Source organism: Astyanax mexicanus, chromosome 11, assembly GCF_023375975.1.
Source record: "Astyanax mexicanus isolate ESR-SI-001 chromosome 11, AstMex3_surface, whole genome shotgun sequence".
Taxonomy (NCBI): Eukaryota; Metazoa; Chordata; class Actinopteri; order Characiformes; family Acestrorhamphidae; genus Astyanax; species Astyanax mexicanus.
Genome location: NC_064418.1, coordinates 23,438,509 through 23,466,011, shown reverse-complemented (window position 1 = coordinate 23,466,011; position 27,503 = coordinate 23,438,509). Strand labels below are relative to the sequence as shown.

The 27,503-nt window shown below is 42.7% G+C and overlaps 37 non-coding genes across 37 annotated transcripts; 12 read left to right on the top strand and 25 right to left on the bottom strand.

Moving 5' to 3' along the window:
• Positions 1-149: 149 nt before the first annotated feature.
• On the bottom strand, positions 150-221 carry trnaa-ugc (transfer RNA alanine (anticodon UGC)). The gene has a single exon. It is a non-coding gene; the product is annotated as a tRNA-Ala (tRNA).
• Positions 222-905: 684 nt separating this feature from the next.
• On the bottom strand, positions 906-977 carry trnaa-ugc (transfer RNA alanine (anticodon UGC)). The gene has a single exon. It is a non-coding gene; the product is annotated as a tRNA-Ala (tRNA).
• A 212-nt stretch (positions 978-1,189) lies between these two features.
• On the top strand, positions 1,190-1,261 carry trnac-gca (transfer RNA cysteine (anticodon GCA)). The gene has a single exon. It is a non-coding gene; the product is annotated as a tRNA-Cys (tRNA).
• A 116-nt stretch (positions 1,262-1,377) lies between these two features.
• Positions 1,378-1,449, top strand: trnac-gca (transfer RNA cysteine (anticodon GCA)). Its single transcript has one exon. It is a non-coding gene; the product is annotated as a tRNA-Cys (tRNA).
• A 1,263-nt stretch (positions 1,450-2,712) lies between these two features.
• On the bottom strand, positions 2,713-2,784 carry trnaa-cgc (transfer RNA alanine (anticodon CGC)). Its single transcript has one exon. It is a non-coding gene; the product is annotated as a tRNA-Ala (tRNA).
• A 187-nt stretch (positions 2,785-2,971) lies between these two features.
• Positions 2,972-3,043, bottom strand: trnat-cgu (transfer RNA threonine (anticodon CGU)). Its single transcript has one exon. It is a non-coding gene; the product is annotated as a tRNA-Thr (tRNA).
• A 1,110-nt stretch (positions 3,044-4,153) lies between these two features.
• On the bottom strand, positions 4,154-4,225 carry trnaa-ugc (transfer RNA alanine (anticodon UGC)). Its single transcript has one exon. It is a non-coding gene; the product is annotated as a tRNA-Ala (tRNA).
• Positions 4,226-4,909: 684 nt separating this feature from the next.
• Positions 4,910-4,981, bottom strand: trnaa-ugc (transfer RNA alanine (anticodon UGC)). Its single transcript has one exon. It is a non-coding gene; the product is annotated as a tRNA-Ala (tRNA).
• Positions 4,982-5,193: 212 nt separating this feature from the next.
• On the top strand, positions 5,194-5,265 carry trnac-gca (transfer RNA cysteine (anticodon GCA)). Its single transcript has one exon. It is a non-coding gene; the product is annotated as a tRNA-Cys (tRNA).
• Positions 5,266-5,381: 116 nt separating this feature from the next.
• On the top strand, positions 5,382-5,453 carry trnac-gca (transfer RNA cysteine (anticodon GCA)). Its single transcript has one exon. It is a non-coding gene; the product is annotated as a tRNA-Cys (tRNA).
• A 1,263-nt stretch (positions 5,454-6,716) lies between these two features.
• Positions 6,717-6,788, bottom strand: trnaa-cgc (transfer RNA alanine (anticodon CGC)). The gene has a single exon. It is a non-coding gene; the product is annotated as a tRNA-Ala (tRNA).
• Positions 6,789-6,975: 187 nt separating this feature from the next.
• On the bottom strand, positions 6,976-7,047 carry trnat-cgu (transfer RNA threonine (anticodon CGU)). Its single transcript has one exon. It is a non-coding gene; the product is annotated as a tRNA-Thr (tRNA).
• A 1,110-nt stretch (positions 7,048-8,157) lies between these two features.
• On the bottom strand, positions 8,158-8,229 carry trnaa-ugc (transfer RNA alanine (anticodon UGC)). Its single transcript has one exon. It is a non-coding gene; the product is annotated as a tRNA-Ala (tRNA).
• A 1,369-nt stretch (positions 8,230-9,598) lies between these two features.
• Positions 9,599-9,670, bottom strand: trnaa-ugc (transfer RNA alanine (anticodon UGC)). Its single transcript has one exon. It is a non-coding gene; the product is annotated as a tRNA-Ala (tRNA).
• A 950-nt stretch (positions 9,671-10,620) lies between these two features.
• Positions 10,621-10,692, top strand: trnac-gca (transfer RNA cysteine (anticodon GCA)). The gene has a single exon. It is a non-coding gene; the product is annotated as a tRNA-Cys (tRNA).
• Positions 10,693-10,808: 116 nt separating this feature from the next.
• On the top strand, positions 10,809-10,880 carry trnac-gca (transfer RNA cysteine (anticodon GCA)). The gene has a single exon. It is a non-coding gene; the product is annotated as a tRNA-Cys (tRNA).
• A 1,269-nt stretch (positions 10,881-12,149) lies between these two features.
• trnaa-cgc (transfer RNA alanine (anticodon CGC)) lies at positions 12,150-12,221 on the bottom strand. Its single transcript has one exon. It is a non-coding gene; the product is annotated as a tRNA-Ala (tRNA).
• A 187-nt stretch (positions 12,222-12,408) lies between these two features.
• trnat-cgu (transfer RNA threonine (anticodon CGU)) lies at positions 12,409-12,480 on the bottom strand. The gene has a single exon. It is a non-coding gene; the product is annotated as a tRNA-Thr (tRNA).
• A 1,084-nt stretch (positions 12,481-13,564) lies between these two features.
• On the bottom strand, positions 13,565-13,636 carry trnaa-ugc (transfer RNA alanine (anticodon UGC)). The gene has a single exon. It is a non-coding gene; the product is annotated as a tRNA-Ala (tRNA).
• Positions 13,637-14,320: 684 nt separating this feature from the next.
• trnaa-ugc (transfer RNA alanine (anticodon UGC)) lies at positions 14,321-14,392 on the bottom strand. The gene has a single exon. It is a non-coding gene; the product is annotated as a tRNA-Ala (tRNA).
• A 212-nt stretch (positions 14,393-14,604) lies between these two features.
• trnac-gca (transfer RNA cysteine (anticodon GCA)) lies at positions 14,605-14,676 on the top strand. Its single transcript has one exon. It is a non-coding gene; the product is annotated as a tRNA-Cys (tRNA).
• A 115-nt stretch (positions 14,677-14,791) lies between these two features.
• Positions 14,792-14,863, top strand: trnac-gca (transfer RNA cysteine (anticodon GCA)). Its single transcript has one exon. It is a non-coding gene; the product is annotated as a tRNA-Cys (tRNA).
• Positions 14,864-16,132: 1,269 nt separating this feature from the next.
• Positions 16,133-16,204, bottom strand: trnaa-cgc (transfer RNA alanine (anticodon CGC)). Its single transcript has one exon. It is a non-coding gene; the product is annotated as a tRNA-Ala (tRNA).
• A 187-nt stretch (positions 16,205-16,391) lies between these two features.
• trnat-cgu (transfer RNA threonine (anticodon CGU)) lies at positions 16,392-16,463 on the bottom strand. Its single transcript has one exon. It is a non-coding gene; the product is annotated as a tRNA-Thr (tRNA).
• Positions 16,464-17,573: 1,110 nt separating this feature from the next.
• trnaa-ugc (transfer RNA alanine (anticodon UGC)) lies at positions 17,574-17,645 on the bottom strand. The gene has a single exon. It is a non-coding gene; the product is annotated as a tRNA-Ala (tRNA).
• A 684-nt stretch (positions 17,646-18,329) lies between these two features.
• trnaa-ugc (transfer RNA alanine (anticodon UGC)) lies at positions 18,330-18,401 on the bottom strand. The gene has a single exon. It is a non-coding gene; the product is annotated as a tRNA-Ala (tRNA).
• A 212-nt stretch (positions 18,402-18,613) lies between these two features.
• On the top strand, positions 18,614-18,685 carry trnac-gca (transfer RNA cysteine (anticodon GCA)). The gene has a single exon. It is a non-coding gene; the product is annotated as a tRNA-Cys (tRNA).
• Positions 18,686-18,801: 116 nt separating this feature from the next.
• trnac-gca (transfer RNA cysteine (anticodon GCA)) lies at positions 18,802-18,873 on the top strand. The gene has a single exon. It is a non-coding gene; the product is annotated as a tRNA-Cys (tRNA).
• A 1,263-nt stretch (positions 18,874-20,136) lies between these two features.
• trnaa-cgc (transfer RNA alanine (anticodon CGC)) lies at positions 20,137-20,208 on the bottom strand. The gene has a single exon. It is a non-coding gene; the product is annotated as a tRNA-Ala (tRNA).
• Positions 20,209-20,395: 187 nt separating this feature from the next.
• On the bottom strand, positions 20,396-20,467 carry trnat-cgu (transfer RNA threonine (anticodon CGU)). Its single transcript has one exon. It is a non-coding gene; the product is annotated as a tRNA-Thr (tRNA).
• Positions 20,468-21,577: 1,110 nt separating this feature from the next.
• On the bottom strand, positions 21,578-21,649 carry trnaa-ugc (transfer RNA alanine (anticodon UGC)). Its single transcript has one exon. It is a non-coding gene; the product is annotated as a tRNA-Ala (tRNA).
• A 1,369-nt stretch (positions 21,650-23,018) lies between these two features.
• On the bottom strand, positions 23,019-23,090 carry trnaa-ugc (transfer RNA alanine (anticodon UGC)). The gene has a single exon. It is a non-coding gene; the product is annotated as a tRNA-Ala (tRNA).
• Positions 23,091-24,040: 950 nt separating this feature from the next.
• trnac-gca (transfer RNA cysteine (anticodon GCA)) lies at positions 24,041-24,112 on the top strand. The gene has a single exon. It is a non-coding gene; the product is annotated as a tRNA-Cys (tRNA).
• Positions 24,113-24,228: 116 nt separating this feature from the next.
• On the top strand, positions 24,229-24,300 carry trnac-gca (transfer RNA cysteine (anticodon GCA)). The gene has a single exon. It is a non-coding gene; the product is annotated as a tRNA-Cys (tRNA).
• Positions 24,301-25,569: 1,269 nt separating this feature from the next.
• Positions 25,570-25,641, bottom strand: trnaa-cgc (transfer RNA alanine (anticodon CGC)). Its single transcript has one exon. It is a non-coding gene; the product is annotated as a tRNA-Ala (tRNA).
• Positions 25,642-25,828: 187 nt separating this feature from the next.
• Positions 25,829-25,900, bottom strand: trnat-cgu (transfer RNA threonine (anticodon CGU)). Its single transcript has one exon. It is a non-coding gene; the product is annotated as a tRNA-Thr (tRNA).
• A 1,110-nt stretch (positions 25,901-27,010) lies between these two features.
• On the bottom strand, positions 27,011-27,082 carry trnaa-ugc (transfer RNA alanine (anticodon UGC)). Its single transcript has one exon. It is a non-coding gene; the product is annotated as a tRNA-Ala (tRNA).
• Between the last annotated feature and the right edge of the window lie 421 nt (positions 27,083-27,503).

The window sequence follows — 27,503 nt, the reverse complement described above, 5'->3', positions numbered from 1 at the left end:
AATCTATAGCATGCAATTATGAAGCCTATAAGAAATGAGATTTATAAAGCTACTTCATCAGCAAATGCCTTGTACACATGCCGATTTTATTGTGCAATTTCCAGAGACATGGGCTTTATGTTTACTTTCAAGTTGCAAAACAGCAGAAATGGAGATGCTGGGGATTGAACCCAGGACCTCATACATGCAAAGCATGCGCTCTACCACTGAGCTACATCCCCTCACAAAAGTCGCGTATGTGTACACTGTCATCCTGGCAACAAAACTCTGCAGACTTCCAAAGACAGCATCCTTAAGATGCTGCATTGTTTCCATGCTTTTAGGGCAACCTACAGTCTCAGAGATATGTTTTAAAGAGCATGCTAAAGCAAGCCAGAAATTTTCAACAGAAAGACACAACAGCCCTTCAGGCACGGAAAGGGATCAAGGCTGTGATCGTCGGTTTACGAGATCGACACCTTGCCATTCGGCCACAATGCCAGACAACAAGCAATGTCCTGTCATTTAGTAGATACAACATAGCACCCGCAATCAGGCAATGCACCGAGGAAGGAGGTTCCTGAGGAACAAGTATGGAGACCTTTAATTAAGCTTCTTTGCTTGTTGTCTTGCATGAAGAAAAATGCATGAAAGTGGATAAAACCCACACTCTTCTGGTTACAAGACCAACGCCAAGCCACTTGGACATTGTGCCATGTAGAGTGGGGACATATAGTTTGAGAACTCACAGCAGACTTGACTCTCAAAAGGACTTAGGAAGAAAGCTATAGCATGCCATTATGAAGGCTACAAACCAGATCTACCAAGGTTCTTTATTCAGCAAATGCCTTGTACAAATGCGCCGTTTTTGCAAATTCTATAGATGTGTGCTTCATGTTTAACTTCAATGCATGAATCAGCAGCAATGGAGATACTGGGGATTGAACCCAGGACCTCATACACGCAAAGCATGCGCTCTACCACTGCGCTACATCCCCACATTAAACCTTAAAATCCGGGTGCCCCGTATGTCTATTCCCTCTCTGAAGGATGCTCTGTTCAGCAATGGGTTCTTTGGCTAAGATTTGGTTTTACAAAGTAGAATCCATGCATTTCACTCCATTTTAATAGATATTACCTTTAAAGGAGTTTAGTTCAGATCCAGGTGCCCCTTTTGTCAAGTCCCTTGCTTAAGGTGGGTTGCATTGAAGGGGGTATAGCTCAGTGGTAGAGCATTTGACTGCAGATCAAGAGGTCCCCAGTTCAAATCTGGGTGCCCCCTATGTCCAGTCCCTCTCTTAAGGGTGCTAAGTTCAGCAACGGGTACTTAGGCTGAGATTTGGTTTTACAAAGTAGGATCCATGCATTTCAGTTCATTTTAGTACTTACTATGTTCCAGGGGGTATAGCTCAGTGGTAGAGCATTTGACTGCAGATCAAGAGGTCCCCGGTTCAAATCCGGGTGCCCCCTATATCCAGTCCCTTGCTTTAAGGCTGTACTTTTAGCAATGCCTGTTGGCTACCAGTTTACATTTGTGTAATCTGGCTAAGATTTGTTGTTACAAGGTAGAATCCATACATTTTAAGCCGGTGTATATCGAAAGGAGTATAGCTCAGTGGTACAGCATTTGACTGCAGATCAAGAGGTCCTCGCTTCAAATCTGGGTGCCCCCTATGCCCAGTGCTTCTCATAAAAAGGTGCTATGTTCAGGAATGGGTATAGGTTGCTTTGGCTTGCTTTCACAAAGTAGAATCCATGCATTTCAGTTCATAGGGTTCCCCTTATGTCCAGTCCATCTCTTAAGGGTGCTATATTCAGCAATGGGTATTGGCTACCTTTTAGGGTACTTTGGCTAAGATTTGCTTTCACATAGTAGAATCCATGCATTTTAGTCCATTTTAATAGATATTACCTTCAAGGGAGTATAGTTCAGATCCGGGTGCCCCTTTTGTCCAATCCCTTGCTTAAGGGCTATTTTTTATCTGACTAAGATCAATGTAGGATCCATATATTTTAAGGGAGGTTGTATTGAAGGGTGCATAGCTCAGTGGTAGGGAGTTTGACTATAGATCAAGAGGTCCCCGGTTCAAATCCGCATGACCAATATGTCCATTTCCTCTCTTAAGGCTGCTTTGTGTTTAGCAGTGAGTTTTGCCTACCAGTATATATTTAGGTACTTTGGTTAAGATTTGGTTTCACACCGCACAATCCATACATTTCAGTTCATTTAATAGATATTACTTTTACGATCAGTGGGAGAGCATTTGACTGCATAGCAAGAGGTCCCCGGTTAAAATCCGGGTGCCCCCTATGTCTAGTCCCTCTCTTAAGAGACCTACGTTCAGCAAAGGGCACTTGGCCATTGTGCCACGTAGACTGGGGACATATAGTTTGAGAACTCACAGCAGAGTTGAATCTGAAAAGGACTTCAGCAGAAATCTATAGCATGCCTTTATGAAGGCTACAAACCAGATCTATCAAGGTTCTTCATCAGCAAAAATGCCTTGTACAAATGCACCTTTTTTGCAAATTCTATAGATGTGTGCTTTATGGACTTGAGAGCACAGGGCAGAGTTGTCTGCGAAAGGCAGTTGAGTAGAACTCTATAGCATGCAATTATGAAGCCTATAAGAAATCAAATTTATCAAACTACTTCATCAGCAAATGCCTTGTACAAATGCCGATTTTATTGTGCAAATTTATGCCTACTTTCAAGTTGCAAAACAGCAGAAATGGAGATGCTGGGGATTGAACCCAGGACCTCATACATGCGAAGCATGCGCTCTACCACTGAGCTACATCCCCTCACAAAGTTAATCGCTTTGTATGGTGTCATCCTGATAACAAAACTCTGGAGACTTGCAAAAGCAGCATCCTTAAACTGCTGCATTGTTTCCATGCTTTTAGGACAACCTACAGTCTCAGAGATATGTTTGAAAGAGCATGCTAAAGCAAGCCAAACATTTTCAACAGAAAGACACAACACCCCTTCAGGCACGGACGGGGGTCGACCCCGTGATCTTCGGTTTACGAGACCGACGCCTTACCACTTGGCCACCATGCCAGACAGCAAGCAATGTCCTGTCACTTAGTAGATACAACATAGCACCCGCAATCAATCAATGCACTGAGCAAGGAGGTTTTTGAGGAACAAGTATGGAAAGCTTTAATTAAGCTTCTTTGCTTGTTGTCTTGCATGAACAAAACTGCATGAACGTGGATCAAACCCACATTCTTCTGTTCACAAGACCAATGCCAAGCCACTTGGACATTGTGCCACGTAGACTGGGGACATATAGTTTGAGAACTCACAGCAGAGTTGACTCTCAAAAGGACTTAAGAAGAAATCTATAGCATGCTATTATGAAGGCTACAAACCAGATCTATCAAGGTTCTTCATCAGCAAATGCCTTGTACAAATGCACCTTTTTTGCAAATTCTATAGATGTGTGCTTCATGTTTTATTTCAAGGTGCAAAACGGCAGCAAAGCAGATACTGGGGATTGAACCCACGACTTCATGCATGCAAAGCACGCGATCTACCACTGAGCTACACCCCGACAAGAACCAATGCCATTGGTGTACTGTTATCATTGCAAGACAAATGTACAGACTTGCAAAAGACTAATGTTAAGCTGTTGCATTTTCCCATGCTTTTAGAACAACCGACAATGTCACAAATACATTGGAAAGAGCATACCAAAGCAAAGAAGAACAGACAGATGTTGAATTGGACAGAGGTCCAACTAAAAAGCAGAAAACCAGAAGGTAACACAGACATTAGAGCACCCTCAATTAAAACATGCAGTGAGGTAGGAAGGTTTTGAGCAACAAGTATGGTAAACTGCAATTAAGCCACTTTACTTTTTTCTTGCATCAACAAATAGGGACAAACAGAGATCAAACCTGTGAGCTTCAGTTCACAAGACCAACGCCAGGCAACTTGGCAATTGCGCCACTTCTACAATATAAGTGTGGGCTTGAGAACACAGGGCAGAGTTGTCTGTGAAAGGCAGTTGAGTAGAAATCTATAGCATGCAATTATGAAGCCTATAAGAAATGAGATTTATAAAGCTACTTCATCAGCAAATGCCTTGTACACATGCCGATTTTATTGTGCAATTTCCAGAGACATGGGCTTTATGTTTACTTTCAAGTTGCAAAACAGCAGAAATGGAGATGCTGGGGATTGAACCCAGGACCTCATACATGCAAAGCATGCGCTCTACCACTGAGCTACATCCCCTCACAAAAGTCGCGTATGTGTACACTGTCATCCTGGCAACAAAACTCTGCAGACTTCCAAAGACAGCATCCTTAAGATGCTGCATTGTTTCCATGCTTTTAGGGCAACCTACAGTCTCAGAGATATGTTTGAAAGAGCATGCTAAAGCAAGCCAGAAATTTTCAACAGAAAGACACAACAGCCCTTCAGGCACGGAAAGGGATCAAGGCTGTGATCGTCGGTTTACGAGATCGACACCTTGCCATTCGGCCACAATGCCAGACAACAAGCAATGTCCTGTCATTTAGTAGATACAACATAGCACCCGCAATCAGGCAATGCACCGAGGAAGGAGGTTCCTGAGGAACAAGTATGGAGACCTTTAATTAAGCTTCTTTGCTTGTTGTCTTGCATGAAGAAAAATGCATGAAAGTGGATAAAACCCACACTCTTCTGGTTACAAGACCAACGCCAAGCCACTTGGACATTGTGCCATGTAGAGTGGGGACATATAGTTTGAGAACTCACAGCAGACTTGACTCTCAAAAGGACTTAGGAAGAAAGCTATAGCATGCCATTATGAAGGCTACAAACCAGATCTACCAAGGTTCTTTATTCAGCAAATGCCTTGTACAAATGCGCCGTTTTTGCAAATTCTATAGATGTGTGCTTCATGTTTAACTTCAATGCATGAAACAGCAGCAATGGAGATACTGGGGATTGAACCCAGGACCTCATACACGCAAAGCATGCGCTCTACCACTGAGCTACATCCCCACATTAAACCTTAAAATTCGGGTGCCCCGTATGTCTATTCCCTCTCTGAAGGATGCTCTGTTCAGCAATGGGTTCTTTGGCTAAGATTTGGTTTTACAAAGTAGAATCCATGCATTTCACTCCATTTTAATAGATATTACCTTTAAAGGAGTTTAGTTCAGATCCAGGTGCCCCTTTTGTCAAGTCCCTTGCTTAAGGTGGGTTGCATTGAAGGGGGTATAGCTCAGTGGTAGAGCATTTGACTGCAGATCAAGAGGTCCCCAGTTCAAATCTGGGTGCCCCCTATGTCCAGTCCCTCTCTTAAGGGTGCTAAGTTCAGCAACGGGTACTTAGGCTGAGATTTGGTTTTACAAAGTAGGATCCATGCATTTCAGTTCATTTTAGTACTTACTATGTTCCAGGGGGTATAGCTCAGTGGTAGAGCATTTGACTGCAGATCAAGAGGTCCCCGGTTCAAATCCGGGTGCCCCCTATATCCAGTCCCTTGCTTTAAGGCTGTACTTTTAGCAATGCCTGTTGGCTACCAGTTTACATTTGTGTAATCTGGCTAAGATTTGTTGTTACAAGGTAGAATCCATACATTTTAAGCCGGTGTATATCGAAAGGAGTATAGCTCAGTGGTACAGCATTTGACTGCAGATCAAGAGGTCCTCGCTTCAAATCTGGGTGCCCCCTATGCCCAGTGCTTCTCATAAAAAGGTGCTATGTTCAGGAATGGGTATAGGTTGCTTTGGCTTGCTTTCACAAAGTAGAATCCATGCATTTCAGTTCATAGGGTTCCCCTTATGTCCAGTCCATCTCTTAAGGGTGCTATATTCAGCAATGGGTATTGGCTACCTTTTAGGGTACTTTGGCTAAGATTTGCTTTCACATAGTAGAATCCATGCATTTTAGTCCATTTTAATAGATATTACCTTCAAGGGAGTATAGTTCAGATCCGGGTGCCCCTTTTGTCCAATCCCTTGCTTAAGGGCTATTTTTTATCTGACTAAGATCAATGTAGGATCCATATATTTTAAGGGAGGTTGTATTGAAGGGTGCATAGCTCAGTGGTAGGGAGTTTGACTATAGATCAAGAGGTCCCCGGTTCAAATCCGCATGACCAATATGTCCATTTCCTCTCTTAAGGCTGCTTTGTGTTTAGCAGTGAGTTTTGCCTACCAGTATATATTTAGGTACTTTGGTTAAGATTTGGTTTCACACCGCACAATCCATACATTTCAGTTCATTTAATAGATATTACTTTTACGATCAGTGGGAGAGCATTTGACTGCATAGCAAGAGGTCCCCGGTTAAAATCCGGGTGCCCCCTATGTCTAGTCCCTCTCTTAAGAGACCTACGTTCAGCAAAGGGCACTTGGCCATTGTGCCACGTAGACTGGGGACATATAGTTTGAGAACTCACAGCAGAGTTGAATCTGAAAAGGACTTCAGCAGAAATCTATAGCATGCCTTTATGAAGGCTACAAACCAGATCTATCAAGGTTCTTCATCAGCAAAAATGCCTTGTACAAATGCACCTTTTTTGCAAATTCTATAGATGTGTGCTTTATGGACTTGAGAGCACAGGGCAGAGTTGTCTGCGAAAGGCAGTTGAGTAGAACTCTATAGCATGCAATTATGAAGCCTATAAGAAATCAAATTTATCAAACTACTTCATCAGCAAATGCCTTGTACAAATGCCGATTTTATTGTGCAAATTTATGCCTACTTTCAAGTTGCAAAACAGCAGAAATGGAGATGCTGGGGATTGAACCCAGGACCTCATACATGCGAAGCATGCGCTCTACCACTGAGCTACATCCCCTCACAAAGTTAATCGCTTTGTATGGTGTCATCCTGATAACAAAACTCTGGAGACTTGCAAAAGCAGCATCCTTAAACTGCTGCATTGTTTCCATGCTTTTAGGACAACCTACAGTCTCAGAGATATGTTTGAAAGAGCATGCTAAAGCAAGCCAAACATTTTCAACAGAAAGACACAACACCCCTTCAGGCACGGACGGGGGTCGAACCCGTGATCTTCGGTTTACGAGACCGACGCCTTACCACTTGGCCACCATGCCAGACAGCAAGCAATGTCCTGTCACTTAGTAGATACAACAAAGCACCCGCAATCAATCAATGCACTGAGCAAGGAGGTTTTTGAGGAACAAGTATGGAAAGCTTTAATTAAGCTTCTTTGCTTGTTGTCTTGCATGAACAAAACTGCATGAACGTGGATCAAACCCACATTCTTCTGTTCACAAGACCAATGCCAAGCCACTTGGACATTGTGCCACGTAGACTGGGGACATATAGTTTGAGAACTCACAGCAGAGTTGACTCTCAAAAGGACTTAAGAAGAAATCTATAGCATGCTATTATGAAGGCTACAAACCAGATCTATCAAGGTTCTTCATCAGCAAATGCCTTGTACAAATGCACCTTTTTTGCAAATTCTATAGATGTGTGCTTCATGTTTTATTTCAAGGTGCAAAACGGCAGCAAAGCAGATACTGGGGATTGAACCCACGACTTCATGCATACAAAGCACGCAATCTACCACTGAGCTACACCCCGACAAGAACCAATGCCATTGGTGTACTGTTATCATTGCAAGACAAATGTACAGACTTGCAAAAGACTAATGTTAAGCTGTTGCATTTTCCCATGCTTTTAGAACAACCGACAATGTCACAAATACATTGGAAAGAGCATACCAAAGCAAAGAAGAACAGACAGATGTTGAATTGGACAGAGGTCCAACTAAAAAGCAGAAAACCAGAAGGTAACACAGACATTAGAGCACCCTCAATTAAAACATGCAGTGAGGTAGGAAGGTTTTGAGCAACAAGTATGGTAAACTGCAATTAAGCCACTGTACTTTTTTCTTGCATCAACAAATAGGGACAAACAGAGATCAAACCTGTGAGCTTCAGTTCACAAGACCAACGCCAGGCAACTTGGCAATTGCGCCACTTCTACAATATAAGTGTGGGCTTGAGAACACAGGGCAGAGTTGTCTGTGAAAGGCAGTTGAGTAGAAATCTATAGCATGCAATTATGAAGCCTATAAGAAATGAGATTTATAAAGCTACTTCATCAGCAAATGCCTTGTAAACATGCCGATTTTATTGTGCAATTTCCAGAGACATGGGCTTTATGTTTACTTTCAAGTTGCAAAACAGCAGAAATGGAGATGCTGGGGATTGAACCCAGGACCTCATACATGCAAAGCATGCGCTCTACCACTGAGCTACATCCCCTCACAAAAGTCGCGTATGTGTACACTGTCATCCTGGCAACAAAACTCTGCAGACTTCCAAAGACAGCATCCTTAAGATGCTGCATTGTTTCCATGCTTTTAGGGCAACCTACAGTCTCAGAGATATGTTTGAAAGAGCATGCTAAAGCAAGCCAGAAATTTTCAACAGAAAGACACAACAGCCCTTCAGGCACGGAAAGGGATCAAGGCTGTGATCGTCGGTTTACGAGATCGACACCTTGCCATTTGGCCACAATGCCAGACAACAAGCAATGTCCTGTCATTTAGTAGACACAACATAGCACCCGCAATCAGGCAATGCACCGAGGAAGGAGGTTCCTGAGGAACAAGTATGGAGACCTTTAATTAAGCTTCTTTGCTTGTTGTCTTGCATGAACAAAAATGCATGAAAGTGGATAAAACCCACGTTCTTCTGGTTACAAGACCAACGCCAAGCCACTTGGACATTGTGCCATGTAGAGTGGGGACATATAGTTTGAGAACTCACAGCAGAGTTGACTCTCAAAAGGACTTAAGAAGAAATCTATAGCATGCTATTATGAAGGCTACAAACCAGATCTATCAAGGTTCTTCATCAGCAAATGCCTTGTACAAATGCACCTTTTTTGCAAATTCTATAGATGTGTGCTTCATGTTTTATTTCAAGGTGCAAAACGGCAGCAAAGCAGATACTGGGGATTGAACCCACGACTTCATGCATGCAAAGCACGCGATCTACCACTGAGCTACACCCCGACAAGAACCAATGCCATTGGTGTACTGTTATCATTGCAAGACAAATGTACAGACTTGCAAAAGACTAATGTTAAGCTGTTGCATTTTCCCATGCTTTTAGAACAACCGACAATGTCACAAATACATTGGAAAGAGCATACCAAAGCAAAGAAGAACAGACAGATGTTGAATTGGACAGAGGTCCAACTAAAAAGCAGAAAACCAGAAGGTAACACAGACATTAGAGCACCCTCAATTAAAACATGCAGTGAGGTAGGAAGGTTTTGAGCAACAAGTATGGTAAACTGCAATTAAGCCACTTTACTTTTTTCTTGCATCAACAAATAGGGACAAACAGAGATCAAACCTGTGAGCTTCAGTTCACAAGACCAACACCAGGCAACTTGGCAATTGCGCCACTTCTACAATATAAGTGTGGGCTTGAGAACACAGGGCAGAGTTGTCTGTGAAAGGCAGTTGAGTAGAAATCTATAGCATGCAATTATGAAGCCTATAAGAAATGAGATTTATAAAGCTACTTCATCAGCAAATGCCTTGTACACATGCCGATTTTATTGTGCAATTTCCAGAGACATGGGCTTTATGTTTACTGTCAAGTTGCAAAACAGCAGAAATGGAGATGCTGGGGATTGAACCCAGGACCTCATACATGCAAAGCATGCGCTCTACCACTGAGCTACATCCCCTCACAAAAGTCACATATGTGTACACTGTCATCCTGGCAACAAAACTCTGCAGACTTCCAAAGACAGCATCCTTAAGATGCTGCATTGTTTCCATGCTTTTAGGGCAACCTACAGTCTCAGAGATATGTTTGAAAGAGCATGCTAAAGCAAGCCAGAAATTTTCAACAGAAAGACACAACAGCCCTTCAGGCACGGAAAGGGATCAAGGCTGTGATCGTCGGTTTACGAGATCGACACCTTGCCATTTGGCCACAATGCCAGACAACAAGCAATGTCCTGTCATTTAGTAGATACAACATAGCACCCGCAATCAGGCAATGCACCGAGGAAGGAGGTTCCTGAGGAACAAGTATGGAGACCTTTAATTAAGCTTCTTTGCTTGTTGTCTTGCATGAAGAAAAATGCATGAAAGTGGATAAAACCCACGTTCTTCTGGTTACAAGACCAACGCCAAGCCACTTGGACATTGTGCCATGTAGAGTGGGGACATATAGTTTGAGAACTCACAGCAGACTTGACTCTCAAAAGGACTTAAGAAGAAATCTATAGCATGCCATTATGAAGGCTACAAACCAGATCTATCAAGGTTCTTTATTCAGCAAATGCCTTGTACAAATGCGCCGTTTTTGCAAATTCTATAGATGTGTGCTTCATGTTTAACTTCAATGCATGAAACAGCAGCAATGGAGATACTGGGGACTGAACCCAGCATGCGCTCTACCACTGAGCTACATCACCACATTAAACCTTAAAATCCGGGTGCCCCGTATGTCTATTGCCTCTCTGAAGGATGCTCTGTTCAGCAATGGGTTCTTTGGCTAAGATTTGGTTTTACAAAGTAGAATCCATGCATTTCACTCCATTTTAATAGATATTACCTTTAAAGGAGTTTAGTTCAGATCCAGGTGCCCCTTTTGTCAAGTCCCTTGCTTAAGGTGGGTTGCATTGAAGGGGGTATAGCTCAGTGGTAGAGCATTTGACTGCAGCTCAAGAGGTCCCCAGTTCAAATCTGGGTGCCCCCTATGTCCAGTCCCTCTCTTAAGGGTGCTAAGTTCAGCAATGGGTACTTATGCTAAGATTTGCTTTTACAAAGTAGGATCCATGCATTTCAGTTCATTTTAGTACTTACTATGTTCCAGGGGGTATAGCTCAGTGGTAGAGCATTTGACTGCAGATCAAGAGGTCCCCGGTTCAAATCCGGGTGCCCCCTGTATCCAGTCCATTGCTTAAAGGCTGTACTTTTAGCAATGCCTGTTGGCTACCAGTTTACATTTGTGTAATCTGGCTAAGATTTGTTGTTACAAGGTAGAATCCATACATTTTAAGCCGGTGTATATCGAAAGGAGTATAGCTCAGTGGTACAGCATTTGACTGCAGATCAAGAGGTCCTCGCTTCAAATCTGGGTGCCCCCTATGCCCAGTGCTTCTCATAAAAAGGTGCTATGTTCAGGAATGGGTATAGGTTGCTTTGGCTAAGATTTGCTTTCACAAAGTAGAATCCATGCATTTCAGTTCATAGGGTTCCCCTTATGTCCAGTCCATCTCTTAAGGGTGCTATATTCAGCAATGGGTACTGGCTACCTTTTAGGGTACTTTGGTTAAGATTTGCTTTCACATAGTAGAATCCATGCATTTTAGTCCATTTTAATAGATATTACCTTCAAGGGAGTATAGTTCAGATCCGGGTGCCCCTTTTGTCCAATCCCTTGCTTAAGGGCTATTTTTTATCTGACTAAGATCAATGTAGGATCCATATATTTTAAGGGAGGTTGTATTGAAGGGGGCATAGCTCAGTGGTAGGGAGTTTGACTACAGATCAAGAGGTCCCCGGTTCAAATCCGCATGACCAATATGTCCATTTCCTCTCTTAAGGCTGCTTTGTGTTTAGCAGAGAGTTTTGCCTACCAGTATATATTTAGGTACTTTGGTTAAGATTTGGTTTCACACCGCACAATCCATACATTTCAGTTCATTTAATAGATATTACTTTTACGATCAGTGGGAGAGCATTTGACTGCATAGCAAGAGGTCCCCGGTTCAAATCCGGGTGCCCCCTATGTCTAGTCCCTCTCTTAAGAGACCTACGTTCAGCAAAGGGCACTTGGCCATTGTGCCACTTAGACTGGGGACATATAGTTTGAGAACTCACAGCAGAGTTGAATCTAAAAAGGACTTCAGCAGAAATCTATAGCATGCCTTTATGAAGGCTACAAACCAGATCTATCAAGGTTCTTCATCAGCAAAAATGCCTTGTACAAATGCACCTTTTTTGCAAATTCTATAGATGTGTGCTTTATGGACTTGAGAGCACAGGGCAGAGTTGTCTGCGAAAGGCAGTTGAGTAGAACTCTATAGCATGCAATTATGAAGCCTATAAGAAATCAAATTTATCAAACTACTTCATCAGCAAATGCCTTGTACAAATGGCGATTTTATTGTGCAAATTTATGCCTACTTTCAAGTTGCAAAACAGCAGAAATGGAGATGCTGGGGATTGAACCCAGGACCTCATACATGCGAAGCATGCGCTCTACCACTGAGCTACATCCCCTCACAAAGTTAGTTGCTTTGTATGGTGTCATCCTGATAACAAAACTCTGGAGACTTGCAAAAGCAGCATCCTTAAACTGCTGCATTGTTTCCATGCTTTTAGGACAACCTACAGTCTCAGAGATATGTTTGAAAGAGCATGCTAAAGCAAGCCAAACATTTTCAACAGAAAGACACAACACCCCTTCAGGCACGGACGGGGGTCGAACCCGTGATCTTCGGTTTACGAGACCGACGCCTTACCACTTGGCCACCATGCCAGACAGCAAGCAATGTCCTGTCACTTAGTAGATACAACATAGCACCCGCAATCAATCAATGCACTGAGCAAGGAGGTTTTTGAGGAACAAGTATGGAAAGCTTTAATTAAGCTTCTTTGCTTGTTGTCTTGCATGAACAAAACTGCATGAACGTGGATCAAACCCACATTCTTCTGTTCACAAGACCAATGCCAAGCCACTTGGACATTGTGCCACGTAGACTGGGGACATATAGTTTGAGAACTCACAGCAGAGTTGACTCTCAAAAGGACTTAAGAAGAAATCTATCTAAATTATGAAGGCTACAAACCAGATCTATCAAGGTTCTTCATCAGCAAATGCCTTGTACAAATGCACCTTTTTTTGCAAATTCTATAGATGTGTGCTTCATGTTTTATTTCAAGGTGCAAAACGGCAGCAAAGCAGATACTGGGGATTGAACTGGCGATCTACCACTGAGCTACACCCCGACAAGAACCAATGCCATTGGTGTACTGTTATCATTGCAAGACAAATGTACAGACTTGCAAAAGACTAATGTTAAGCTGTTGCATTTTCCCATGCTTTTAGAACAACCGACAATGTCACAAATACATTGGAAAGAGCATACCAAAGCAAAGAAGAACAGACAGATGTTGAATTGGACAGAGGTCCAACTAAAAAGCAGAAAACCAGAAGGTAACACAGACATTAGAGCACCCTCAATTAAAACATGCAGTGAGGTAGGAAGGTTTTGAGCAACAAGTATGGTAAACTGCAATTAAACCACTTTACTTTTTTCTTGCATCAACAAATAGGGACAAACAGAGATCAAACCTGTGAGCTTCAGTTCACAAGACCAACGCCAGGCAACTTGGCAATTGCGCCACTTCTACAATATAAGTGTGGGCTTGAGAACACAGGGCAGAGTTGTCTGTGAAAGGCAGTTGAGTAGAAATCTATAGCATGCAATTATGAAGCCTATAAGAAATGAGATTTATAAAGCTACTTCATCAGCAAATGCCTTGTACACATGCCGATTTTATTGTGCAATTTCCAGAGACATGGGCTTTATGTTTACTTTCAAGTTGCAAAACAGCAGAAATGGAGATGCTGGGGATTGAACCCAGGACCTCATACATGCAAAGCATGCGCTCTACCACTGAGCTACATCCCCTCACAAAAGTCGCGTATGTGTACACTGTCATCCTGGCAACAAAACTCTGCAGACTTCCAAAGACAGCATCCTTAAGATGCTGCATTGTTTCCATGCTTTTAGGGCAACCTACAGTCTCAGAGATATGTTTGAAAGAGCATGCTAAAGCAAGCCAGAAATTTTCAACAGAAAGACACAACAGCCCTTCAGGCACGGAAAGGGATCAAGGCTGTGATCGTCGGTTTACGAGATCGACACCTTGCCATTTGGCCACAATGCCAGACAACAAGCAATGTCCTGTCATTTAGTAGATACAACATAGCACCCGCAATCAGGCAATGCACCGAGGAAGGAGGTTCCTGAGGAACAAGTATGGAGACCTTTAATTAAGCTTCTTTGCTTGTTGTCTTGCATGAACAAAAATGCATGAAAGTGGATAAAACCCACGTTCTTCTGGTTACAAGACCAACGCCAAGCCACTTGGACATTGTGCCATGTAGAGTGGGGACATATAGTTTGAGAACTCACAGCAGACTTGACTCTCAAAAGGACTTAAGAAGAAAGCTATAGCATGCCATTATGAAGGCTACAAACCAGATCTATCAAGGTTCTTTATTCAGCAAATGCCTTGTACAAATGCGCTGTTTTTGCAAATTCTATAGATGTGTGCTTCATGTTTAACTTCAATGCATGAAACAGCAGCAATGGAGATACTGGGGATTGAACCCAGGACCTCATACACGCAAAGCATGCGCTCTACCACTGAGCTACATCACCACATTAAACATTAAAATCCGGGTGCCCCGTATGTCTATTGCCTCTCTGAAGGATGCTCTGTTCAGCAATGGGTTCTTTGGCTAAGATTTGGTTTTACAAAGTAGAATCCATGCATTTCACTCCATTTTAATAGATATTACCTTTAAAGGAGTTTAGTTCAGATCCAGGTGCCCCTTTTGTCAAGTCCCTTGCTTAAGGTGGGTTGCATTGAAGGGGGTATAGCTCAGTGGTAGAGCATTTGACTGCAGATCAAGAGGTCCCCAGTTCAAATCTGGGTGCCCCCTATGTCCAGTCCCTCTCTTAAGGGTGCTAAGTTCAGCAACGGGTACTTAGGCTAAGATTTGGTTTTACAAAGTAGGATCCATGCATTTCAGTTCATTTTAGTACTTACTATGTTCCGAGGGTATAGCTCAGTGGTAGAGCATTTGACTGCAGCTCAAGAGGTCCCCGGTTCAAATCCGGGTGCCCCCTGTATCCAGTCCCTTGCTTAAAGGCTGTACTTTTAGCAATGCCTGTTGGCTACCAGTTTACATTTGTGTAATCTGGCTAAGATTTGTTGTTACAAGGTAGAATCCATACATTTTAAGCCGGTGTATATCGAAAGGAGTATAGCTCAGTGGTACAGCATTTGACTGCAGATCAAGAGGTCCTCGCTTCAAATCTGGGTGCCCCCTATGCCCAGTGCTTCTCATAAAAAGGTGCTATGTTCAGGAATGGGTATAGGTTGCTTTGGCTAAGATTTGCTTTCACAAAGTAGAATCCATGCATTTCAGTTCATAGGGTTCCCCTTATGTCCAGTCCATCTCTTAAGGGTGCTATATTCAGCAATGGGTATTGGCTACCTTTTAGGGTACTTTGGCTAAGATTTGCTTTCACATAGTAGAATCCATGCATTTTAGTCCATTTTAATAGATATTACCTTCAAGGGAGTATAGTTCAGATCCGGGTGCCCCTTTTGTCCAATCCCTTGCTTAAGGGCTATTTTTTATCTGACTAAGATCAATGTAGGATCCATATATTTTAAGGGAGGTTGTATTGAAGGGGGCATAGCTCAGTGGTAGGGAGTTTGACTACAGATCAAGAGGTCCCCGGTTCAAATCCGCATGACCAATATGTCCATTTCCTCTCTTAAGGCTGCTTTGTGTTTAGCAGTGAGTTTTGCCTACCAGTATATATTTAGGTACTTTGGTTAAGATTTGGTTTCACACCGCACAATCCATACATTTCAGTTCATTTAATAGATATTACTTTTACGATCAGTGGGAGAGCATTTGACTGCATAGCAAGAGGTCCCCGGTTCAAATCCAGGTGCCCCCTATGTCTAGTCCCTCTCTTAAGAGACCTACGTTCAGCAAAGGGCACTTGGCCATTGTGCCACGTAGACTGGGGACATATAGTTTGAGAACTCACAGCAGAGTTGAATCTGAAAAGGACTTCAGCAGAAATCTATAGCATGCCTTTATGAAGGCTACAAACCAGATCTATCAAGGTTCTTCATCAGCAAAAATGCCTTGTACAAATGCACCTTTTTTGCCAATTCTATAGATGTGTGCTTTATGGACTTGAGAGCACAGGGCAGAGTTGTCTGCGAAAGGCAGTTGAGTAGAACTCTATAGCATGCAATTATGAAGCCTATAAGAAATCAAATTTATCAAACTACTTCATCAGCAAATGCCTTGTACAAATGCCGATTTTATTGTGCAAATTTCTGCCTACTTTCAAGTTGCAAAACAGCAGAAATGGAGATGCTGGGGATTGAACCCAGGACCTCATACATGCGAAGCATGCGCTCTACCACTGAGCTACATCCCCTCACAAAGTTAATTGCTTTGTATGGTGTCATCCTGATAACAAAACTCTGGAGACTTGCAAAAGCAGCATCCTTAAACTGCTGCATTGTTTCCATGCTTTTAGGACAACCTACAGTCTCAGAGATATGTTTGAAAGAGCATGCTAAAGCAAGCCAAACATTTTCAACAGAAAGACACAACACCCCTTCAGGCACGGACGGGGGTCGAACCCGTGATCTTCGGTTTACGAGACCGACGCCTTACCACTTGGCCACCATGCCAGACAGCAAGCAATGTCCTGTCACTTAGTAGATACAACATAGCACCCGCAATCAATCAATGCACTGAGCAAGGAGGTTTTTGAGGAACAAGTATGGAAAGCTTTAATTAAGCTTCTTTGCTTGTTGTCTTGCATGAACAAAACTGCATGAACGTGGATCAAACCCACATTCTTCTGTTCACAAGACCAATGCCAAGCCACTTGGACATTGTGCCACGTAGACTGGGGACATATAGTTTGAGAACTCACAGCAGAGTTGACTCTCAAAAGGACTTAAGAAGAAATCTATAGCATGCTATTATGAAGGCTACAAACCAGATCTATCAAGGTTCTTCATCAGCAAATGCCTTGTACAAATGCACCTTTTTTGCAATTTCTATAGATGTGTGCTTCATGTTTTATTTCAAGGTGCAAAACGGCAGCAAAGCAGATACTGGGGATTGAACCCACGACTTCATGCATGCAAAGCACGCGATCTACCACTGAGCTACACCCCGACAAGAACCAATGCCATTGGTGTACTGTTATCATTGCAAGACAAATGTACAGACTTGCAAAAGACTAATGTTAAGCTGTTGCATTTTCCCATGCTTTTAGAACAACCGACAATGTCACAAATACATTGGAAAGAGCATACCAAAGCAAAGAAGAACAGACAGATGTTGAATTGGACAGAGGTCCAACTAAAAAGCAGAAAACCAGAAGGTAACACAGACATTAGAGCACCCTCAATTAAAACATGCAGTGAGGTAGGAAGGTTTTGAGCAACAAGTATGGTAAACTGCAATTAAGCCACTTTACTTTTTTCTTGCATCAACAAATAGGGACAAACAGAGATCAAACCTGTGAGCTTCAGTTCACAAGACCAACGCCAGGCAACTTGGCAATTGCGCCACTTCTACAATATAAGTGTGGGCTTGAGAACACAGGGCAGAGTTGTCTGTGAAAGGCAGTTGAGTAGAAATCTATAGCATGCAATTATGAAGCCTATAAGAAATGAGATTTATAAAGCTACTTCATCAGCAAATGCCTTGTACACATGCCGATTTTATTGTGCAATTTCCAGAGACATGGGCTTTATGTTTACTTTCAAGTTGCAAAACAGCAGAAATGGAGATGCTGGGGATTGAACCCAGGACCTCATACATGCAAAGCATGCGCTCTACCACTGAGCTACATCCCCTCACAAAAGTCGCGTATGTGTACACTGTCATCCTGGCAACAAAACTCTGCAGACTTCCAAAGACAGCATCCTTAAGATGCTGCATTGTTTCCATGCTTTTAGGGCAACCTACAGTCTCAGAGATATGTTTGAAAGAGCATGCTAAAGCAAGCCAGAAATTTTCAACAGAAAGACACAACAGCCCTTCAGGCACGGAAAGGGATCAAGGCTGTGATCGTCGGTTTACGAGATCGACACCTTGCCATTCGGCCACAATGCCAGACAACAAGCAATGTCCTGTCATTTAGTAGATACAACATAGCACCCGCAATCAGGCAATGCACCGAGGAAGGAGGTTCCTGAGGAACAAGTATGGAGACCTTTAATTAAGCTTCTTTGCTTGTTGTCTTGCATGAAGAAAAATGCATGAAAGTGGATAAAACCCACACTCTTCTGGTTACAAGACCAACGCCAAGCCACTTGGACATTGTGCCATGTAGAGTGGGGACATATAGTTTGAGAACTCACAGCAGACTTGACTCTCAAAAGGACTTAGGAAGAAAGCTATAGCATGCCATTATGAAGGCTACAAACCAGATCTACCAAGGTTCTTTATTCAGCAAATGCCTTGTACAAATGCGCCGTTTTTGCAAATTCTATAGATGTGTGCTTCATGTTTAACTTCAATGCATGAAACAGCAGCAATGGAGATACTGGGGATTGAACCCAGGACCTCATACACGCAAAGCATGCGCTCTACCACTGAGCTACATCCCCACATTAAACCTTAAAATTCGGGTGCCCCGTATGTCTATTCCCTCTCTGAAGGATGCTCTGTTCAGCAATGGGTTCTTTGGCTAAGATTTGGTTTTACAAAGTAGAATCCATGCATTTCACTCCATTTTAATAGATATTACCTTTAAAGGAGTTTAGTTCAGATCCAGGTGCCCCTTTTGTCAAGTCCCTTGCTTAAGGTGGGTTGCATTGAAGGGGGTATAGCTCAGTGGTAGAGCATTTGACTGCAGATCAAGAGGTCCCCAGTTCAAATCTGGGTGCCCCCTATGTCCAGTCCCTCTCTTAAGGGTGCTAAGTTCAGCAACGGGTACTTAGGCTGAGATTTGGTTTTACAAAGTAGGATCCATGCATTTCAGTTCATTTTAGTACTTACTATGTTCCAGGGGGTATAGCTCAGTGGTAGAGCATTTGACTGCAGATCAAGAGGTCCCCGGTTCAAATCCGGGTGCCCCCTATATCCAGTCCCTTGCTTTAAGGCTGTACTTTTAGCAATGCCTGTTGGCTACCAGTTTACATTTGTGTAATCTGGCTAAGATTTGTTGTTACAAGGTAGAATCCATACATTTTAAGCCGGTGTATATCGAAAGGAGTATAGCTCAGTGGTACAGCATTTGACTGCAGATCAAGAGGTCCTCGCTTCAAATCTGGGTGCCCCCTATGCCCAGTGCTTCTCATAAAAAGGTGCTATGTTCAGGAATGGGTATAGGTTGCTTTGGCTTGCTTTCACAAAGTAGAATCCATGCATTTCAGTTCATAGGGTTCCCCTTATGTCCAGTCCATCTCTTAAGGGTGCTATATTCAGCAATGGGTATTGGCTACCTTTTAGGGTACTTTGGCTAAGATTTGCTTTCACATAGTAGAATCCATGCATTTTAGTCCATTTTAATAGATATTACCTTCAAGGGAGTATAGTTCAGATCCGGGTGCCCCTTTTGTCCAATCCCTTGCTTAAGGGCTATTTTTTATCTGACTAAGATCAATGTAGGATCCATATATTTTAAGGGAGGTTGTATTGAAGGGTGCATAGCTCAGTGGTAGGGAGTTTGACTATAGATCAAGAGGTCCCCGGTTCAAATCCGCATGACCAATATGTCCATTTCCTCTCTTAAGGCTGCTTTGTGTTTAGCAGTGAGTTTTGCCTACCAGTATATATTTAGGTACTTTGGTTAAGATTTGGTTTCACACCGCACAATCCATACATTTCAGTTCATTTAATAGATATTACTTTTACGATCAGTGGGAGAGCATTTGACTGCATAGCAAGAGGTCCCCGGTTAAAATCCGGGTGCCCCCTATGTCTAGTCCCTCTCTTAAGAGACCTACGTTCAGCAAAGGGCACTTGGCCATTGTGCCACGTAGACTGGGGACATATAGTTTGAGAACTCACAGCAGAGTTGAATCTGAAAAGGACTTCAGCAGAAATCTATAGCATGCCTTTATGAAGGCTACAAACCAGATCTATCAAGGTTCTTCATCAGCAAAAATGCCTTGTACAAATGCACCTTTTTTGCAAATTCTATAGATGTGTGCTTTATGGACTTGAGAGCACAGGGCAGAGTTGTCTGCGAAAGGCAGTTGAGTAGAACTCTATAGCATGCAATTATGAAGCCTATAAGAAATCAAATTTATCAAACTACTTCATCAGCAAATGCCTTGTACAAATGCCGATTTTATTGTGCAAATTTATGCCTACTTTCAAGTTGCAAAACAGCAGAAATGGAGATGCTGGGGATTGAACCCAGGACCTCATACATGCGAAGCATGCGCTCTACCACTGAGCTACATCCCCTCACAAAGTTAATCGCTTTGTATGGTGTCATCCTGATAACAAAACTCTGGAGACTTGCAAAAGCAGCATCCTTAAACTGCTGCATTGTTTCCATGCTTTTAGGACAACCTACAGTCTCAGAGATATGTTTGAAAGAGCATGCTAAAGCAAGCCAAACATTTTCAACAGAAAGACACAACACCCCTTCAGGCACGGACGGGGGTCGAACCCGTGATCTTCGGTTTACGAGACCGACGCCTTACCACTTGGCCACCATGCCAGACAGCAAGCAATGTCCTGTCACTTAGTAGATACAACAAAGCACCCGCAATCAATCAATGCACTGAGCAAGGAGGTTTTTGAGGAACAAGTATGGAAAGCTTTAATTAAGCTTCTTTGCTTGTTGTCTTGCATGAACAAAACTGCATGAACGTGGATCAAACCCACATTCTTCTGTTCACAAGACCAATGCCAAGCCACTTGGACATTGTGCCACGTAGACTGGGGACATATAGTTTGAGAACTCACAGCAGAGTTGACTCTCAAAAGGACTTAAGAAGAAATCTATAGCATGCTATTATGAAGGCTACAAACCAGATCTATCAAGGTTCTTCATCAGCAAATGCCTTGTACAAATGCACCTTTTTTGCAAATTCTATAGATGTGTGCTTCATGTTTTATTTCAAGGTGCAAAACGGCAGCAAAGCAGATACTGGGGATTGAACCCACGACTTCATGCATACAAAGCACGCAATCTACCACTGAGCTACACCCCGACAAGAACCAATGCCATTGGTGTACTGTTATCATTGCAAGACAAATGTACAGACTTGCAAAAGACTAATGTTAAGCTGTTGCATTTTCCCATGCTTTTAGAACAACCGACAATGTCACAAATACATTGGAAAGAGCATACCAAAGCAAAGAAGAACAGACAGATGTTGAATTGGACAGAGGTCCAACTAAAAAGCAGAAAACCAGAAGGTAACACAGACATTAGAGCACCCTCAATTAAAACATGCAGTGAGGTAGGAAGGTTTTGAGCAACAAGTATGGTAAACTGCAATTAAGCCACTGTACTTTTTTCTTGCATCAACAAATAGGGACAAACAGAGATCAAACCTGTGAGCTTCAGTTCACAAGACCAACGCCAGGCAACTTGGCAATTGCGCCACTTCTACAATATAAGTGTGGGCTTGAGAACACAGGGCAGAGTTGTCTGTGAAAGGCAGTTGAGTAGAAATCTATAGCATGCAATTATGAAGCCTATAAGAAATGAGATTTATAAAGCTACTTCATCAGCAAATGCCTTGTAAACATGCCGATTTTATTGTGCAATTTCCAGAGACATGGGCTTTATGTTTACTTTCAAGTTGCAAAACAGCAGAAATGGAGATGCTGGGGATTGAACCCAGGACCTCATACATGCAAAGCATGCGCTCTACCACTGAGCTACATCCCCTCACAAAAGTCGCGTACGTGTACACTGTCATCCTGGCAACAAAACTCTGCAGACTTCCAAAGACAGCATCCTTAAGATGCTGCATTGTTTCCATGCTTTTAGGGCAACCTACAGTCTCAGAGATATGTTTGAAAGAGCATGCTAAAGCAAGCCAGAAATTTTCAACAGAAAGACACAACAGCCCTTCAGGCACGGAAAGGGATCAAGGCTGTGATCGTCGGTTTACGAGATCGACACCTTGCCATTTGGCCACAATGCCAGACAACAAGCAATGTCCTGTCATTTAGTAGACACAACATAGCACCCGCAATCAGGCAATGCACCGAGGAAGGAGGTTCCTGAGGAACAAGTATGGAGACCTTTAATTAAGCTTCTTTGCTTGTTGTCTTGCATGAACAAAAATGCATGAAAGTGGATAAAACCCACGTTCTTCTGGTTACAAGACCAACGCCAAGCCACTTGGACATTGTGCCATGTAGAGTGGGGACATATAGTTTGAGAACTCACAGCAGAGTTGACTCTCAAAAGGACTTAAGAAGAAATCTATAGCATGCTATTATGAAGGCTACAAACCAGATCTATCAAGGTTCTTCATCAGCAAATGCCTTGTACAAATGCACCTTTTTTGCAAATTCTATAGATGTGTGCTTCATGTTTTATTTCAAGGTGCAAAACGGCAGCAAAGCAGATACTGGGGATTGAACCCACGACTTCATGCATGCAAAGCACGCGATCTACCACTGAGCTACACCCCGACAAGAACCAATGCCATTGGTGTACTGTTATCATTGCAAGACAAATGTACAGACTTGCAAAAGACTAATGTTAAGCTGTTGCATTTTCCCATGCTTTTAGAACAACCGACAATGTCACAAATACATTGGAAAGAGCATACCAAAGCAAAGAAGAACAGACAGATGTTGAATTGGACAGAGGTCCAACTAAAAAGCAGAAAACCAGAAGGTAACACAGACATTAGAGCACCCTCAATTAAAACATGCAGTGAGGTAGGAAGGTTTTGAGCAACAAGTATGGTAAACTGCAATTAAGCCACTTTACTTTTTTCTTGCATCAACAAATAGGGACAAACAGAGATCAAACCTGTGAGCTTCAGTTCACAAGACCAACACCAGGCAACTTGGCAATTGCGCCACTTCTACAATATAAGTGTGGGCTTGAGAACACAGGGCAGAGTTGTCTGTGAAAGGCAGTTGAGTAGAAATCTATAGCATGCAATTATGAAGCCTATAAGAAATGAGATTTATAAAGCTACTTCATCAGCAAATGCCTTGTACACATGCCGATTTTATTGTGCAATTTCCAGAGACATGGGCTTTATGTTTACTGTCAAGTTGCAAAACAGCAGAAATGGAGATGCTGGGGATTGAACCCAGGACCTCATACATGCAAAGCATGCGCTCTACCACTGAGCTACATCCCCTCACAAAAGTCACATATGTGTACACTGTCATCCTGGCAACAAAACTCTGCAGACTTCCAAAGACAGCATCCTTAAGATGCTGCATTGTTTCCATGCTTTTAGGGCAACCTACAGTCTCAGAGATATGTTTGAAAGAGCATGCTAAAGCAAGCCAGAAATTTTCAACAGAAAGACACAACAGCCCTTCAGGCACGGAAAGGGATCAAGGCTGTGATCGTCGGTTTACGAGATCGACACCTTGCCATTTGGCCACAATGCCAGACAACAAGCAATGTCCTGTCATTTAGTAGATACAACATAGCACCCGCAATCAGGCAATGCACCGAGGAAGGAGGTTCCTGAGGAACAAGTATGGAGACCTTTAATTAAGCTTCTTTGCTTGTTGTCTTGCATGAAGAAAAATGCATGAAAGTGGATAAAACCCACGTTCTTCTGGTTACAAGACCAACGCCAAGCCACTTGGACATTGTGCCATGTAGAGTGGGGACATATAGTTTGAGAACTCACAGCAGACTTGACTCTCAAAAGGACTTAAGAAGAAATCTATAGCATGCCATTATGAAGGCTACAAACCAGATCTATCAAGGTTCTTTATTCAGCAAATGCCTTGTACAAATGCGCCGTTTTTGCAAATTCTATAGATGTGTGCTTCATGTTTAACTTCAATGCATGAAACAGCAGCAATGGAGATACTGGGGACTGAACCCAGCATGCGCTCTACCACTGAGCTACATCACCACATTAAACCTTAAAATCCGGGTGCCCCGTATGTCTATTGCCTCTCTGAAGGATGCTCTGTTCAGCAATGGGTTCTTTGGCTAAGATTTGGTTTTACAAAGTAGAATCCATGCATTTCACTCCATTTTAATAGATATTACCTTTAAAGGAGTTTAGTTCAGATCCAGGTGCCCCTTTTGTCAAGTCCCTTGCTTAAGGTGGGTTGCATTGAAGGGGGTATAGCTCAGTGGTAGAGCATTTGACTGCAGCTCAAGAGGTCCCCAGTTCAAATCTGGGTGCCCCCTATGTCCAGTCCCTCTCTTAAGGGTGCTAAGTTCAGCAATGGGTACTTATGCTAAGATTTGCTTTTACAAAGTAGGATCCATGCATTTCAGTTCATTTTAGTACTTACTATGTTCCAGGGGGTATAGCTCAGTGGTAGAGCATTTGACTGCAGATCAAGAGGTCCCCGGTTCAAATCCGGGTGCCCCCTGTATCCAGTCCATTGCTTAAAGGCTGTACTTTTAGCAATGCCTGTTGGCTACCAGTTTACATTTGTGTAATCTGGCTAAGATTTGTTGTTACAAGGTAGAATCCATACATTTTAAGCCGGTGTATATCGAAAGGAGTATAGCTCAGTGGTACAGCATTTGACTGCAGATCAAGAGGTCCTCGCTTCAAATCTGGGTGCCCCCTATGCCCAGTGCTTCTCATAAAAAGGTGCTATGTTCAGGAATGGGTATAGGTTGCTTTGGCTAAGATTTGCTTTCACAAAGTAGAATCCATGCATTTCAGTTCATAGGGTTCCCCTTATGTCCAGTCCATCTCTTAAGGCTGCTATATTCAGCAATGGGTATTGGCTACCTTTTAGGGTACTTTGGCTAAGATTTGCTTTCACATAGTAGAATCCATGCATTTTAGTCCATTTTAATAGATATTACCTTCAAGGGAGTATAGTTCAGATCCGGGTGCCCCTTTTGTCCAATCCCTTGCTTAAGGGCTATTTTTTATCTGACTAAGATCAATGTAGGATCCATATATTTTAAGGGAGGTTGTATTGAAGGGGGCATAGCTCAGTGGTAGGGAGTTTGACTACAGATCAAGAGGTCCCCGGTTCAAATCCGCATGACCAATATGTCCATTTCCTCTCTTAAGGCTGCTTTGTGTTTAGCAGAGAGTTTTGCCTACCAGTATATATTTAGGTACTTTGGTTAAGATTTGGTTTCACACCGCACAATCCATACATTACAGTTCATTTAATAGATATTACTTTTACGATCAGTGGGAGAGCATTTGACTGCATAGCAAGAGGTCCCCGGTTCAAATCCGGGTGCCCCCTATGTCTAGTCCCTCTCTTAAGAGACCTACGTTCAGCAAAGGGCACTTGGCCATTGTGCCACTTAGACTGGGGACATATAGTTTGAGAACTCACAGCAGAGTTGAATCTAAAAAGGACTTCAGCAGAAATCTATAGCATGCCTTTATGAAGGCTACAAACCAGATCTATCAAGGTTCTTCATCAGCAAAAATGCCTTGTACAAATGCACCTTTTTTGCAAATTCTATAGATGTGTGCTTTATGGACTTGAGAGCACAGGGCAGAGTTGTCTGCGAAAGGCAGTTGAGTAGAACTCTATAGCATGCAATTATGAAGCCTATAAGAAATCAAATTTATCAAACTACTTCATCAGCAAATGCCTTGTACAAATGCCGATTTTATTGTGCAAATTTATGCCTACTTTCAAGTTGCAAAACAGCAGAAATGGAGATGCTGGGGATTGAACCCAGGACCTCATACATGCGAAGCATGCGCTCTACCACTGAGCTACATCCCCTCACAAAGTTAGTTGCTTTGTATGGTGTCATCCTGATAACAAAACTCTGGAGACTTGCAAAAGCAGCATCCTTAAACTGCTGCATTGTTTCCATGCTTTTAGGACAACCTACAGTCTCAGAGATATGTTTGAAAGAGCATGCTAAAGCAAGCCAAACATTTTCAACAGAAAGACACAACACCCCTTCAGGCACGGACGGGGGTCGAACCCGTGATCTTCGGTTTACGAGACCGACGCCTTACCACTTGGCCACCATGCCAGACAGCAAGCCATGTCCTGTCACTTAGTAGATACAACAAAGCACCCGCAATCAATCAATGCACTGAGCAAGGAGGTTTTTGAGGAACAAGTATGGAAAGCTTTAATTAAGCTTCTTTGCTTGTTGTCTTGCATGAACAAAACTGCATGAACGTGGATCAAACCCACATTCTTCTGTTCACAAGACCAATGCCAAGCCACTTGGACATTGTGCCACGTAGACTGGGGACATATAGTTTGAGAACTCACAGCAGAGTTGACTCTCAAAAGGACTTAAGAAGAAATCTATAGCATGCTATTATGAAGGCTACAAACCAGATCTATCAAGGTTCTTCATCAGCAAATGCCTTGTACAAATGCACCTTTTTTGCAAATTCTATAGATGTGTGCTTCATGTTTTATTTCAAGGTGCAAAACGGCAGCAAAGCAGATACTGGGGATTGAACCCACGACTTCATGCATACAAAGCACGCAATCTACCACTGAGCTACACCCCGACAAGAACCAATGCCATTGGTGTACTGTTATCATTGCAAGACAAATGTACAGACTTGCAAAAGACTAATGTTAAGCTGTTGCATTTTCCCATGCTTTTAGAACAACCGACAATGTCACAAATACATTGGAAAGAGCATACCAAAGCAAAGAAGAACAGACAGATGTTGAATTGGACAGAGGTCCAACTAAAAAGCAGAAAACCAGAAGGTAACACAGACATTAGAGCACCCTCAATTAAAACATGCAGTGAGGTAGGAAGGTTTTGAGCAACAAGTATGGTAAACTGCAATTAAGCCACTGTACTTTTTTCTTGCATCAACAAATAGGGACAAACAGAGATCAAACCTGTGAGCTTCAGTTCACAAGACCAACGCCAGGCAACTTGGCAATTGCGCCACTTCTACAATATAAGTGTGGGCTTGAGAACACAGGGCAGAGTTGTCTGTGAAAGGCAGTTGAGTAGAAATCTATAGCATGCAATTATGAAGCCTATAAGAAATGAGATTTATAAAGCTACTTCATCAGCAAATGCCTTGTAAACATGCCGATTTTATTGTGCAATTTCCAGAGACATGGGCTTTATGTTTACTTTCAAGTTGCAAAACAGCAGAAATGGAGATGCTGGGGATTGAACCCAGGACCTCATACATGCAAAGCATGCGCTCTACCACTGAGCTACATCCCCTCACAAAAGTCGCGTATGTGTACACTGTCATCCTGGCAACAAAACTCTGCAGACTTCCAAAGACAGCATCCTTAAGATGCTGCATTGTTTCCATGCTTTTAGGGCAACCTACAGTCTCAGAGATATGTTTGAAAGAGCATGCTAAAGCAAGCCAGAAATTTTCAACAGAAAGACACAACAGCCCTTCAGGCACGGAAAGGGATCAAGGCTGTGATCGTCGGTTTACGAGATCGACACCTTGCCATTTGGCCACAATGCCAGACAACAAGCAATGTCCTGTCATTTAGTAGACACAACATAGCACCCGCAATCAGGCAATGCACCGAGGAAGGAGGTTCCTGAGGAACAAGTATGGAGACCTTTAATTAAGCTTCTTTGCTTGTTGTCTTGCATGAACAAAAATGCATGAAAGTGGATAAAA